Genomic DNA, 16006 nt, shown 5'->3' with positions numbered 1-16006 from the left:
TTTATCCGTCGGTCACAATATGTTTTAGACAGAATGATTTGAAAACTTATGTTCTCCTCAATACTAATGGCTATTGATTCATGGCGTAACACCCAATTGGTCCATGCTCTCTATTTAAAAAGCATGGAGGGTCATGGCTGATGATCGATTGTGGGAACTCTCGTATGTAAATTTTTTTCTTTTGCATTAATAAGATATCCTCAAGTGGTCACGTTGGCTAGGGCAGTGGAGCGTTTTCTCTTTAGAGGGTTTTAAGCAAGTAAAAATACTAGCATTATGATCTTTGATGTGGTTGTGCGAGTGGTTACTGAAGGTGTTTCTCTTGTATGGATTACCCTGTTTTTCGACATATGGTATCAAAGCCCATTTGAAGAGCTCCTCCTGTTGTTAATCGAGATCTTGAGCATGTGTTGCTGCATTTCTGAGATCTTCTATTTTTGTACATTTTTGGCTTGAACACGCTGTTCCATTGCGTCCGAAATTCTGCTTTTAGTTAATAACACCTTTAATTTCATCTGAAAAGTTGTCCCTTTTCCCAGGATACATATTTTTTCGTTAGATCTGAAGGTATAAAATCTGAATACGCCTTTTTTAATAAATATTTTTTACAGAGTTCATTTTTTGTTTTTCTGTATATATTCTTGGTTTCCTACTCTTACCGGTCTACGTATACTCTTTGCTTTTCTTCTGTGTGATCTCAGCAAATCAGAAACTGAGTGGAAAGTATTTTCTCGACTAAGTATGCTCTTTCCCTTGTGCCATGTGTGATCTCGACAAATCAGAAACAGAGAGAAAACTTGAATTTTCCGAATAAGCTAACCAAGATTTAACCCCATTGCTGTTGAGTTTTGGAATTCTTTTCAAGTTGTTTGTTTTTGGACAAACACCTTTTTTTGGTAAGCGCACACCTCAAGGTAGAGCTCCAACACCACCACCACCAACTCCACCTTCATCTTTCTTCACTACCTTTTGTTATGTGTTTTGCCTCACTTGGTTAAATGTTTATTTATTAAGAGGTCTTGAGTTCAAATCTCTATTTTAAAGTTACTTTTTAAAAGTTCTTGCAAACTTGAGTTATTTCATAATTTTATTGTAAAATGTATTTCACTTGTATTATAAAAGTGAATCATTATAAAATAACTTTATTTTTTTTTTAGTTATTTATTTTGAATGTGTTGACCTCTACTGGTCAACTACCCGTGCAGTGCACCCCGTTTTTTTTGACAGAAAGAAACAGCACCTGATCAGCATGTCCGTGCCATCCTGCCATCATCAGCAGCTTGATATTTTTGATTGTAAACCCAGTCTGCATGTATTAATTGTAAATAATCTTAGCAGACATGAGTCATGTATGTAATTTGCCTAGGTGGACCTAACTTTCTGATGATAATCTACGTCCCGGAAGGTTTTTTGTCTCACCGATCCACGGATCGGCAGAGTTTTCCTTCAAACCTGACCCCAAAGCCGGGATTGATTTTGTCATTAGAACTTTAGGAGAATCCTAGTGTGTCGATCTGCTAGATTATCGTTGTGTCGCAGAGCTGGGTGTTTTGTGAGGGTCTGTATTAAATGGGTTTGTCCCTTAAGATGTAATTTTGTAAAAGTCATGATGTAATGTGTCCTGAGGGTCGAGAAATGTTTTAAATCCCCTCATGAGTCCTAAGTCCTAGGTCCTAGGTGATGTTTCCGAAAGCTTAGTTCAGTGATCCATGTTAAAAGAATTAAAAAATTAAAAAATGAATAAAAATAATAAAATAATAAAAAATAATAAAAAATTAAAAAATGAAGCAAAAACCCTAACTAATAAAATAATAATATTTTAAGTTAATAAATCGACGGATGAGATCAAGAGATGTCTTGATCCTCATCAACGGTCGAGATCATTTCTACATGGATCACTCGAACTAGCCGTTAGGATCATTTCCTTTATATAGGGTCTTAGGGGGTCATTTCAAATCATCTGACCTGTGAGTCTGTACTGAAAGCTCTCTTGTAATCTGATTTCTGATTAATAAAGAAGACTTTGGGGTTCAAACTGGCTGGTGTTACTCTCCGGAATTGTTGTGAGATGATTGTTTTTTCTGCATATTTCAGTTTTCAGCAGTTAATAATAGCTGGTTTTCAGAGTATTGTGAGTACAGGTATCTTGCTCACGTGCTAGGGTTTGAATGTTGTAGGGTTTCTGGAATAATGGCAGGTATCTCCATTATTCCTTGAAATCTAGCAGCATTTCTTGCCCTCTTTACTGATGTTTGCTTGAGGTGTGCAGGAGATTTTTAGGTAAAAGTTACAGGTGGGCGTTTGGGGAAGTTCTAGGCTGAACCAGCCGACTCCCACAGGCTTTTCTGTGCAGAGCCCAGCTGATTGTGCCCTGGGTTAACCTTTTAAATTTTATTTCGTGTTTTACATTGAGAGATTTTTCTTTCTGTTCACAGTGAAGTTCAAGTTTTTCTGATATTTCGAAAGTATTACTGTTGTTATAGCTAAATCTGGCATTTCAGGGGCCACAATCTGTAAATTATTGGGCTGTCTTAGGGTTTCAAATTTTTTTTTTTTTTCTTCTGTTCTAGGGTTTCATATTTTGGTTAATTGTGAAGGGTTTTACTTTGAAGTTTTGCATATATCTGCTGGGCTCTTGCTTTCTGTTTTCCAGGGTTATCATTACGCTGTTCTATCCGCCATTTTCCCTGTCCACAGCAGAAATGCATTTACTTTATGCCTCAATCAGGTGAAATGAAATCATTCTCTGAGGGATTCTTCAGGTTTGGTCTTAGCAGCATAAAACGCTCAGGTAAAATTTCAGCGAAATCCATTTCTCAGACGCCAGGGTCATTGTCGAAGTCTTCAACAGGTGAAACCCTGAGCCTTTTTTCGAGTTCCGCTGACAGCAGGTGATTTGATTCCTCTTTACGCTCTGTCTTTCTCGTGGAAATTTTCTTCTGATCGACCTTTTCCTTCAGGATTCAGGTTATGCATTAAATGTTGATTCAAATGCGTTTTTGCTTAGCATGATATCGTGGCAGCGTGTAGTGTGTTCTTTTTTTTTGTTGTTGTTTACAGTCATCTCTTTTCAAAGCAGCAGGGTTTCCAGCATAGGCATCGTAGCAAATGGAATAAGGTTCTGTTTGTATTCAGTCACAAATTCCTCTTTAACATAGACGGATTGAACAGCATCGAAACCGGGTCGCCCTCCTCGCCCATCCGCAAACCTGCATTTTGAAAATCAAACAGAAACCACAGTCATCACGTCAAAGTCATCTGCAACATTCTTTTGATATCCACTGAAAACGATTATGGCTGAGGTCGAAATGATCAGGTAAATTAATCTGGCGTGGTTGCTGTCTGCCTAAGCCTCCACCGTTAAAGCCTGCAAGCACTCGCGTTTTTTTGTCGGCCGTCGAAGGGTTTTCCGCCAACGAAGAGCAACGGAGGGTGACCACTGAAACGAAATCATTCAACGCACAAACGAATTCCATCAGGTCCGGATCACGCTTTTTCCACCGTCGATTGAGATAAGCAAACCACGAAGGCAAAACTCGATAAATTGTTTAGGGTCACGCTGGACCGCAGGTGAATGTATCGTCAGGTAACATTGACCCTTCTCCTTTGCTCAGCAGGTAAAGTAGTGTTGTATAATGCGTGGCTGCGTTTTTTTTAGTCGTAGGTTTGTTTTAGGGTTTTGATTGCTAGCGTAGGTTAGCTTTGATTTAGTTTAAAGTTTTATTTCTTTTATCTTTTGTATATATATAATTAGATTTATGTGTTAGTTTTTTTTTTTTTAATGTTTTAGATATAGTTAGTCCTTTAGCATAGTTTTGAATTTAGAATTTTGTTAATTTTTAATTAGAATTTAATTTATTTCTTAGGATCGTTGTTTTAGGTTTATGAATGTATATATTTGCATGGTTTAATTCATAGATTTTAAGTTTAGATTAATTTTAGTTTAAATTCTTTAAGTTTTGTTTTATTTAGATTTTAAAATAGCTTTAAAGTTTTGTCATAAAAAATAAAAAAAAAATGTTTTTGTTTTAGCCTTAGTTTTGTTTTTTTTAGTTTTAGATTAATTTTTAAATTTCATTTTTTAAATTTATTTAAAAAAATAAAAAATAAAATAAAAATAAAATAAAATAAAAAATTTCGAAAAAATATAAAAAATTTTGTGGAAAATTTTCTCCGTCAGATCCAGTCATTTTCGAGATTTATCATCTTTCATGCTGAGATCTAAAATTTTCAAACCGAGATGCGAAATTGATATCTGGATTAGGATTCTCGTGGTGGTTTAAAGCATTTATCTTTTTTTGAATCTTTCAGTTGCTGGATATCGTTTTGATTTAGCTGATGATTAATGATTGCTGTTCACAGTTCATGTTTCTATATCATCTAAAAAGTAATCATTTAAAAATTGACTCCACAAGGCACTGGTCTGCTAAATTAACCAAATCCATCGAGCCCTTTTTGTATCGTATCTCGTGTCTCCCAAACCCAACTGTTTGGCAGTTGGTCTTCATTATCTCGCAGGGTCTACCCCCCTTAGCCGCGGGAGATAGGCTTAAACGGAGGGATCGGGGATCAGAGTGACAGCCCCCGGTCCGAGCGTTGTCGTGCCAATCCGCGCGACAACAGAATGCAACTCTTATTTATAAAGTAACTTCATTGTTAAAGTGATTCTCATTTGTTTTGTAAAAGTGGGTCACTTCATAAAGTAGCTTAATTGTAAAAGTGAGCTTATAAGCAACATTGGTGAGGGAAAATAATTTTTTAATTCTTTTGCAACACCCATCACCACGTGAACCAACTACTACTTGCCACGTGGATCTGTTACCCACCACCATTGGGTGACCCCATAGGAGAATTTTCTCTTAAATTTGTCTTCAGCCAACAACCAACAACCCTTGACAACCACCAGTGTAGCCGAAGTTGTGCCAGTTGATCTTCGCTCCCTGAGCCAATCATATGTCCCCTCGCCCATCTGTCAAGAGTGTATGTTTGAAGATGGGCCATCCAATCCTAAATATATGTCTTTCATTGTGTAATCGGGTGCTTATGCTTGTTTTTCTTTGGGCACACTTGGTATGGATTATTGGGTGACTTGAAAGGAGGAAGGGTTTTGATTGTAGTCTTGTTCCCTCACCTTAAATGGGTGGGTTAATCCTCAACCATAGTCCTGTGGGATCTCCCCTATTGGCTTATAGCTTCAGGATGGGCATTACTTGGGAAATCCCAATTTTGGTAGCGTGGTCCCCTTTTTCCGTCTCATACTTTTCACTTCCTTACACACATTACATGCTTTACTTCATCATTTTACCTCTCTGGGTCCACATGACCACTGGGTGCACAAGGCTCTGGTACTTCGCCTTCCCTTGTCCACATGTATAGGTTGGGCCTAGAACGTTGCCCTGGAGGTTGATGCAGCTAAAATAAAAGGATTAAAGGCATACCATGGCCACATACAAAAGGAAATAATACCACAGAATGCAAAAGATAGCCAAGACAATATATTAGCGCGTGGGCAAAAGCCAAACATGAGCTCTACCCCTTATCATTATGGCCATCACCTTGGTTCCTAGGCCCCCCTGTGACTGCCTCCTACATCAAAATGAAACCCCATTGCATGTCCCAGTCCTTGGTGGGCAATGAACTGCCCCACCTTAAGGGAGTATTCATTGCCTATGTCATGCAAAACATGCTCTCATCCCTTGGAACCCTGAGCAGTATAATAGAAGAAAAATCAAGAAAAGGCAAAAGGAAACTGAAGAAGGTTGGAAAAACAAAGGCTAGGGTAACTCATGTACCACAATTTCTCACTCCTACAAGTATACACCCAAATAGATGGACATCCCCATCATTACCACCCTTGAGCCCATGGCATTTAGCTTTGAGACCCTTGTGCCCCAATCCATCTCATCATTATCCACATGACCCCTATCACTTGAAGGATGTACCTTGGACATGTCTTTCCATTTAGGGGTTGGGAACACCTAATAGGGTTGTTTATTAGCCACTCCTACCTAAGGAGGTAACACTATTACATGCTCAAAGCCCCAAATTTGGAAGGAAAACCCATTATAAAGTCTCATTTGTGCCCTTGATTAACAAACTTGGTTCACTTAGATGCACTAATGAATTATTGTACCTACTGGTGAGGAGATGCATTGAATGTTATGCATAATTGGCAGGTGGTTCATCATGGGTTGGGCAACTTAATTGGGGTCCAAGCCCACTAGAAGATCATATTGACACTTGTAGGGGATGCGTTGAGAGCCATGAGTTTCCATCATGTGATAAAGCATTATCTCATGCCATGGGCAACCTCAACACCTTTAACAACTTGTTCACTGCCCAACATTATCCACGACATGATGCACTTGGACTAGCATTGCCCCTAGCCAACTTAGCAATAATTATAGGGTTTGGTAGTTGATCTAAAGCCCAGAGGAGGTTTGTCTCACTCTTGAGACATGGGAAGGCATACACCATCTTTAGAGCCCTCATTTGGAGCAGTCTACAGGCTTATCGTTCATCAGGAGACCCATGAGACCACTACTTGTGCCCCAGAGCCACTTTGGAGCACCACATGATGAGTTACATAGAGATCAATGGGCCACCCCTTGCTATCATTTAGGGAGCCTCTCTCTCATCATGGCACCTTGAGGACTCAACGAGGCCCTCCAATGACCCTTCTACACCACAATTTCATCATTTTGGCCCAGTTATGGATGGCTTCTTCATTACTTTATTGGCTACATGGTGGGCTTGTCACCAAGATTTGTATTTTACACATTATTTTATAATTGATGGGGCTAATTAGGCTAAATTGAATTAGGAAATGATCATGTAAATAGAGATGACTCTCATTGTGAGAGATCATCATCATCACTTGGAACTTCTCTCTTGTATGAATTTCACACTTATTTTCTTGGATGAATTGGATGTTCTTTGATGCATTTCGATATCTTTGGAAGCCAATTTCAATCTTTCTTGGAGCTACTTTTTTCTATGGTTGGCTATCTCTCTTGTCATCTTGTAAGTGCTATCTTGTTGAAGTTTTTTTGGAATAGTGTCTAATGTGTGGAATTATTGCAACTAGATAAATCTTGTGTGCCCTAATTTATTGAATATCATTGTAAAGGATTGTTTGATTGCAAATTACACATGTTACTCATTGCATGACATTAGATGAATGTTCCTAGTGGATGGGATTTTGTTCTTCTTCCATGAAAAGCCATAGATATTGAAAAGGTACTTGTTGGAAAGTGGTTGCTAGGGCATCACTTTTTAGCCTCCTTGAAGACAAATTTGGCAAATTTCGAATCATCATTGACTTCATAGCCAAGGAAAGTAGGTGTTGTTCCAAGAAGAATTGGTGATGAACCTTTTCTCACTCCTTTTCCTCTCTCTAAAAATCTTGGCCCCCTTTTCTAGACGGCCATCTAGGGAACCCTGCAAAATTCTTTAGAGGTGGAATTTTTTGAATTCACTTGGATAGAAACCTGTGTTGGTGTCTCCTTTAGAGGATCACAAGGTTTGATTGTCTAGAAATCTCATGCCCTAGGTGTGATTTTGAAAGGAAACCTAGTAAGTTTCCATTGGATAAGGTGATCTTCTTAAGGGTTATTTGAATTTGGTATTCGGTGGAATAAATCATTCAAGACCCTTTCCCTTCTCCTACCTTGACCTAGTGAGCACATTGGAGGAGGTCCTTCCATGATCATTTATAAACCCTAGGTCTTGCATGGGCCCTTTCGAGGTCTCTCAAGAATAGCGAAATCCTATTTTTAAGGGATAGATTATCTCACAAAGCTTCTTGAGAGGTCCTTTCTCATCTTGAAAGTTTCTAGGCATACCTAACCCCATTGCATATTTCAAGCCCTAGGTCTTGATTTCCATCCTTGGGTCTTTCTTGGAGAGCTTTTGTTGCATCAAGCCTTAATTGAGCCTCTCCTTGAATGTGCTTAGTGGAATCACTTCATATTGATCATGGATCCTTCCTTTCTCAAGTGATTCCTATCCTATTGGGATTCCTCCCATCAGTGAAAGTTTGAAAAGAGCAAGGGACACTGACTGAGGTGATAGTGGGTCTTTGCCCCATTGTTGTCATTTGGTATAGTAGTTGTCCTATAGGTTCCTCTCCTAGGACCCCTGATAGATTGCGTGGCAACATTTTTGGCATCGTTGTTGGGGACGAAGCAGGTATTTTTCTTAGATTCAATATTTGAAGAGGTGTTCCTTACAACTACAATATAGATCCTCTTTTGGCAGCTCCTAAATTGTTTGGTTACAAAGATCCCAATGAAACATAGCTCCCAGAACTAGAGCTGCTACTAAGAGGGTTACTCAATGGGAGCATTCTCCTCTTGTTGAAAGGCACCTCTTTCTTGACAATATGAATACCAAGACTAACCAAAACCAAAACCGAATCCAAAACCAAACCCAAGTCCCTAAGCCTAAAAGTTGGAATGTGGCAACTTTCAAACCTCTAGATTTTAGTGGAATTCTTAACGCTTCTCACTCATTGCCTGAAAAACATCACGAATGGCTGCCAAAGTTTAGAGGGAGTTGTTAAATGATGGTATGTTCTATGCTTAAGAGCAATTTACTTCAAATTTTCTTATTAGCCCAATATCAATTTCCAGAATTTCAATCCCATCAACATGATAGTAAAATGCAGATAGAACATAAATGTAAACAATAGAAGACAAGCCAAGACAAGAGACACAGATGTGGCACTAGCCAGAGACAAACCCCAATGCGGGGAAACCCTTGATCAATTCTTCTTTATATTCTTTAATAATTCAGCAGAGATAGAGAGATAGTACAATTACACAAGTCTATAATTTTATGACAGCAATAACTAAACCCTAACCAGCAAAGTCAAAGTTGGTCAAACAGGTCAACAATGACCTCAAGTCAACCTCAGTCAACTCGGCCTCCAACAGCCAGTACATGCTGTTAGGTCCCTATACTACTAGTGTAACCCTTTATTGTTATTAGTACAACCCCCTTATTATATTGTTGTGCCCATGTAGTCCCCATATTGTTATTATTGTGTGCCATAGAAGCCCACTATTGTTATTATTGTGCCCTTACATTATTATTGTTATGTCGGTATGATTATTTATGACCCCTTAGACTCCTATATATAGAAAGGAGGTCTTGTCATTTGTATCATCCAAGAATTGTTCATTTGTGTAATGTAAAGGAGGTTGCCCCTTCGAAGAGGCTGAATTCTAAGGCATTGATCTTTCTTTTCTATCTTTTTGTGAGCTGGTTTCATAACATTTGGTATCATAGCTTTGGATTTTAGGGTTTCACTGCTCCAAACAGGTCTTCGTGGCATTTTCGCTATAACTTTTTTCTGGGACGTTTCAGAAGATAAAAAAACACATTTGAGATGAAATTGTTTTGAACCTCGGGTCTGAATTTAAGATTTTGTCTCGCTATGTTTTCAGAGATTTGATTTGAGGAAGTTAGGGTTTTTGCAAGCTCCAAAATTCAATCTCAAACAGGTCATCGTGGAATTTTCGCTATAATTTGTTTTCTACGAAGGTTTAGACTCTAAAATTAAAACCCATTTGAGCGGAAATCGTAGGGCAGCTTGGGCCCGAATTTCAGATTTTGTTTCTCTATATTTTCGGAGATACAGTCCAAGACATTTAGGGTTTTTGCAGGCTCCCGAATTACATCCCAAATAGGTGACTTGGGGAAAATCGTCATAACTATCTCTCTGAGCATTAGATTGAAATTTTGTAAGAAGTTACAGAAAGAGGACGGATTTTAGTTTTCTTTGTATCTTTTTCAGATCCGAAGGTTGAAACAGTGACACGTGGCACTTAGTACAAGTTCTCTCTTCTGAAAATGTATATAATCAGGTCATCTTGGGAGATTGTGCATAACTCTTTATTGGAGAATCCAATTTTGATCAGACTTGTGGCATTGGAAAAAGGATGCGAAGGTCTAACACAGGTCACAATTTTAGAACTAGGAGATTCGAAATTACAGAGTTACAATCATTTCAAGATCGAGCTCCTAAAATCAAGAAAAGGCGATATGAGGAAGTTTGATGGCAAGGATCCGGTAAATTGGATACTACAGATGGAGCAATATTTTGATCTACATGAGGTGCAACTGTTACAAAAGGTACGTATTGCATCTTTATATTTAGAACCGAATCAATTTTTATGATATGAAGGGCTTTGTTCTCGTAAACCACTTGTCACGTGGTCAATTTTCACAAAGGAAATGATAGCACATTATGAGGATACAAAGAGAAACACCTTCTTTAGCCAATTGATAAATCTCAAACAAAAGGGTTCAATCGCAGAGAACATTGAGGACTTTCAAAAATTGAATATAAGGGTAAATAATATTCCAGAGAAGCAAAGGATTGATGTCTTCATAGGGACTTTAAAGGATAACATTCAACATGAGGTTCGTCTTTGGGAACTTGATTCATTGGAGAAGGCATTCAGGTTGGCAAGAAAAATTGAAAGCGAAATTATGGACATAAGGAATCCCACCACTCACGACTATAATTATGGAAGTGTTTTTTATCCTAGCCTTCCACAACCTACAAGGTTTACACCACAACAATTGGAAGAAAAAAGAGAAAAAGGGCTTTGTTACAATTGTGATAGCAAATACGTTAAAGGTCATAAGTGTGTTGAGAAAAAATTATTTTACATAGATTATGAAGAGGAGGAAGAAAAGGATAAAAAAACATCAAAATAAGATGATATACACAAGGAACCAACCCCAGAGAAAGAAGAAATGAATTCGACCATATCTTGTAAAGCATTGGCAAGAATTACCACTTCTTAAACTCTCAAGATAGAAGGACATATCAAGAAGAAAAAGGTTCAAGAAGTGAAAGATCACATCGAGAAACAAGAAATGAATCCGACCATATCTTGTGATGCATTGAACAGAATTACCACTCCTCAAACTATCAAGATAGAAGGACATATCAAGAAGAAAAATGTTCAAGAAGTGAAAGATCACATCGAGCATCAAGAAATGAATCTGACCATATTTTGTAATGCATTGGATGAAATTACCACTCCCCAAACTCTTAAGATAGAAGGACATATCAAGAAGAAAAAGATTCAAGCAGTGAAATATCACATCGAGCATCAACAACAAGTTCTCCAACTTTTAAAGGATAATGCCACTTTGGTGCAGAATCGAATGAAACAACAGGCATATCAACATCACAGTGAAAGAAGTTTTGATGTAGGTGATTAGGTATTTTCACTGCTACATCTTGATTCTCAAGCAAGCTATTTATGAGAAGGAAATGTTGGCAATATTACATGCACTTAAGAAATGGCGACCTTACCTAATGGGAAGACACTTCAAGGTAAAAATGGATCATGATAGTCTTAAATACTTTTTAGAACAAAGATTATCTTTAGAAGAACAGAAAAAATGGGTCACAAATATGTTGGGTTATGACTTTGAAATCATCTACAAAAAAGGGAAGCAAAATGTTGTTGCAGATGCACTCTCAAGAAAGGATGAGGATGTGGAAGCATTGTTTTGTGCTATTTCTATTATCCAACCAGATTGGATAAACGAAGCAAGGGATGAATGTAAGAAGGACGAAGAAGTGTGGCCACTCATTCAAAAGTTGTAGAAGATCTCAGTTCAAACAATATTGCCAGAACTTGACGAGGAAGGAAAAATCATATTGGAACCTGGAGCAGTCACAAAAACAAGAACCCGACAACTACGAAATCGATCAATTTCAGAGTATCTCATCAAGTGGAAGAACTTACCCGCTGAAGGTTCCACATAGGAGGACAAGAATTTTATATAAAAGCATCAAGAACTACTCGAGCGTTGAGGACAACACTTTTTGAAGGAGAGGGGCATGTTAGGTCCCTATACTACTAGTGTAACCCCTTATTGTTATTAGTACAACCCCCTATTATATTGTTGTGTCCATGTAGTCCCCATATTGTTATTATTGTGCCCCATAGAAGCCCACTATTGTTATTATTGTGCTCTTACATTATTATTGTTATGTCGGCTCTGATTATATTATGACCCCTTAGACTCCTATATATAGAAAGGAGGTCTTGTCATTTGTATCATCCAAGAATTGTTCATTTGTGTAATGTAAAAGAGGTTGCCGCCTTGAAGAGGCTGAATTCTAAGGCGTTGATATTTCTTTTCTATCATTTTGTGAGTTGGTTTCATAACGCAAGTGGCCCAAAATAGTCCTGAAATGAAGGTCAAACAATAGTCAACAAAAGTCAAAGTCTGTGGTTTACCCTCAGTAGTCAACGCTAGTCAAATCTGTGGTCGAAATAGGTCAATGCTTAGCTCTCCAGAACTGTGGCTTGCTTGGAAGAGGCTCCCACACTAATCCACAGTCAAACTATCCTCCTCGTTGGTCAATGTAGTCAAACTAACCTTGTTGCTCCTCGGTCAACCCAAGTCAACGTTGTTGCAACAATCCTACATCCTCCTTCCCACGTGTGAGAGACCTGCTCCTCCTATGCATACCCAATCAAGCTAGGAGAGAGAATAGATGAGAAGATGAGATGAGTGGTATAATGCTACAAGGTGTCCTCCTTTTATATGCCACATTGAGGATAAATTGGGGGTGAGAAACACTGTTTTGCTTGCTGGCCAACTTTGACAAATTGTCAAGAAATAAAAATAAATTCATATCTCCATGAATACATGTCGGAATCGGATGATCTCCGACAGTGTATCTCAGTCCATGAGTGATTGTGCCCTGAAGATATCTCAGAAGATTCTTGGCACCAATCCAATCTGAGTGATGAGGCTCAACCATATATTGGGTCAACGTGTTGATTGCAAAACATATATTCGGACGAGAGTTCATTAAGAACATCAATGCTCCTATGAGTTGACGATATTCAGAAGCATTTCCCAAAACAGGTTCCGCAGCACTACTGCATAACTTCTTGAAGTTAAGCTCCATCAGAGTAGTCACGGGCTTGCAGTCCACCATACCAAATCTCGCCAATATTTTCACTATGTATTTTCCTTGAGATAGGAAAATTTCTCCTGGCTTTTGCCAGACCTCTAGCCCTAGGAAATAGTGCATCAATCCTAGGTCCTTCATCTCAAATTCGAAAGGCAACTCCCTCTTACATTTGTGAATGAGAGGGTCTGCACCTGCCAGAAAGAGGTCGTCAACATACAACACCAATATGAGAGGCTTATCATCTTCAACTTTAAAGTAAAGGTTCAGATCAGCTTCACTCCTAGTGAATCCCAACTTCATCAAATAGTTATCGATCCTCTCATACCAAGCTCAAGGTGCTTGCTTCAGCCCATAGAGAGCTTTCTTCAACTTGCACACATGAGATTCCCAATTATGAATCTCAAACTCCTCGGGTTGTTCCACATGGACTTCCTCTTTAATCGAACCATGCAAGAACGCAGTCTTGACTTCCATGTAATGTAGGTTCCATCCTTGCGAAGCAGCAAGGGCTATGATCGAGCGGGTGGTGGCGTATTGGACAACAGGTGCAAATATGTCATCATAATCTACACCTTCCTTTTGAGAGAAGCCTCGAGCAACAAAGCGAGCCTTGTACTTTTCATCACTCCCATCAGCTCCATGCTTGATTTTGTAAAGCCATTTCGAGGTGACAACTGTTTTGTCCTAAGGTTTGGGGACCACATCCCAAACATCATTCTTCATGATGGACTCGTATTCTTCATTCATAGCATCCTTCCATACTTGATGCTTCACGGCTTCTTCGAACGATGTAGGCTCGTTTTGAATGATGGTGCTCATAATGGTCAAGTATCCTTGATACTTGATCGACTTCTTACTTTCACGAAAACTCCCTCTAGGTGCAGTATGTCTCTCGGCATCTTCAAGAGTCCCCCTAAGCCATGAGGGCCTCTTCCTAGAAGAGGAAGGCTCTTGTGGAGGGGGATCAATAGGATCCATAGGTTCTTCTACATCGGGCATCGTTTCATCTTCCTTCTCATCCGGTTACCTGGTGTCAACTTCTTTATCTTTCCTTACAATAGGAAGACTGTCAACCTTGCTAAGAGCCATATCTTCGTCAAAGGTGACATCATGACTTATTTCGACTTCCCTTTGTCCAACCACATAGATTCTTTAGCACTTGGAATTTTCGCTATTGCCCACAAAGATTCCCTTCGTTCCAGATGCACCCAATTTGCTTCTTTTCTCTTTCAGTACATGAAAATATATGGGACTTCCAAAAATTCTAAAATGAGAGACATTAGATTTCTTACCAATGAACATTTCTTCGGGAGTCTTGGAATCCAATGCTTGATGAGGGCATCGGTTTTGAACATATACGACAGTACTTGCAGCTTCGGCCCATAGAAACTTCAGAAGCCTTTGATCATGGAGCATGGAACGAACAACTTCCATAATCATATGGTTCTTCTTCTCAGCCACACCATTCTGCTTAGGAGTGTATGGTGTTGTGGTCTCCCTCTTAATGACAACTTCTTTGCAAAAGTCATGGAACTCCTTGGATTCATATTCGGTCCCATTATCAGTCCTTAATATCTTGATTCTCTTCTCAGTTTGATTCTTGATCAAGGTTTTGAAGTGATAGAACCAGGAGAACACTTCATCCTTCCTTTTCAAGAAGTATATCCAAGTCTTGCGAGAATAATCATCTGTAAAAGTGAGATAATATAGATATCCTCCCAAAGAGTTCACGGGCATCATACCAGATATGTCAGAGTGAACCAACTGCAAAATGTTGGAGGTCTTGCTATGGCTTGATGGGAATGGTTCCCTTTTGAGCTTTCCTTCGGCACATCCCTAACGTACACCTTCATGCTTTACTTTGAACTCGAGCATCCCTGTCACCATCTGCCTCACATCAGTTAGAGCCTTATAATGAAGGTGGGCAAACCTCTGGTGCCATAGTTCAAACTGTAGAGATGTGTCACAAGACATGACTCCTAACGAACTTCCTCTAACTTGATATAAAGAGTCAACCTGGAATCCAAGAGTGAAAGCATCTTTAAAATTGTCTTTTCCAAACACGTACCTTGCCATCGATGAATGCTACCATGTAGCCTTTATCTTCCATTGCCGAAATGGACACTAGGTTCTTCTTGAGATCAGGTAGATATAAGACTTCTTGCAAATGAATTGTGTTACCCTGATTTAATTGAAGAGTAACATTCCCAACACCCTTTACGAGATAGGTGGAATTGTCTCCAAGAATAATCTCCAAGTTTGTCTCCTTCTCTATCAGATTAGAGAGAGCTTCCTTGTAACCAGTGAAGTGCCTTGAAGCACCACTATCAATAAGCCAATTGCCCAACAAGTCCGGAGGAGAGGTAGTGGAGAGGGCCGATATCAGATAATACTATTCTTTCTTATTGTTAACAACATTTGATTCATATCTGGAGTTCCTTGCTTTCTTGGAGGGTTGACCACTTCGTTGATTTCTCGCATTCTTATTTCCTTTGCCATTGAACCTGCCATTCCTTTGATTGTGGTTGGAGTTGACCCTAGAGTGATTTTGATCATCATCATGTGATGTGTCCTTTCTATTTGGACACTCCCTCGCATAGTGGCCAAATTTATTGCAAACGAAACATCTTCCCTTCCTTCCACCCTTCGATTTGGGCTTTCCTTTGAAATGACCTTTAGACTTAGAATTATTTCTCCTTTTGGCATGAGAGGAGAAGGCAGTGGGTGTTGATTTGGGGTAGCATCGGATGTGCTCTAGCCATGAAAATCGGTGGAAAGGCTAAATCACATGAGATCTCTGAGACCCAAAATGGTTTGGGCAAATTCTAAACGGTTTGGGAGATATTAAAATAATTAATATTTTTAATGGAGTTCCTAAGTCTAAACTTAGGAAAAATAAAATATTAATGGGTATTAATATAAAACTGGGTTAGAATGTTCCAAAAGTCTTCGATCAAGCCAAATCTAATCTTAGCCGTTGATTAGAGATTTAATCTCGACCGTTGATGGACCAACAAGAAAAGTATAAAAGGAGGCTTGAGGGTCAGT

The 16006-nt window shown here is 38.9% G+C and overlaps 1 protein-coding gene across 4 annotated transcripts in view; it reads left to right on the top strand.

The window, feature by feature from the left end:
- The window catches only part of LOC149159181 (protein RETICULATA-RELATED 5, chloroplastic-like), a 441272-nt gene that overhangs the window by 172542 nt on the left and 252724 nt on the right, over positions 1–16006 (top strand). The window lies entirely within an intron of this gene.

Source organism: Pinus tabuliformis, chromosome 5_2 (genome assembly GCF_031772625.1).
Source record: "Pinus tabuliformis cultivar Carrire ecotype Pingquan chromosome 5_2, CPIR1, whole genome shotgun sequence".
Taxonomy (NCBI): Eukaryota; Viridiplantae; Streptophyta; class Pinopsida; order Pinales; family Pinaceae; genus Pinus; species Pinus tabuliformis.
This window is presented reverse-complemented; position numbering and strand designations above follow the sequence as displayed.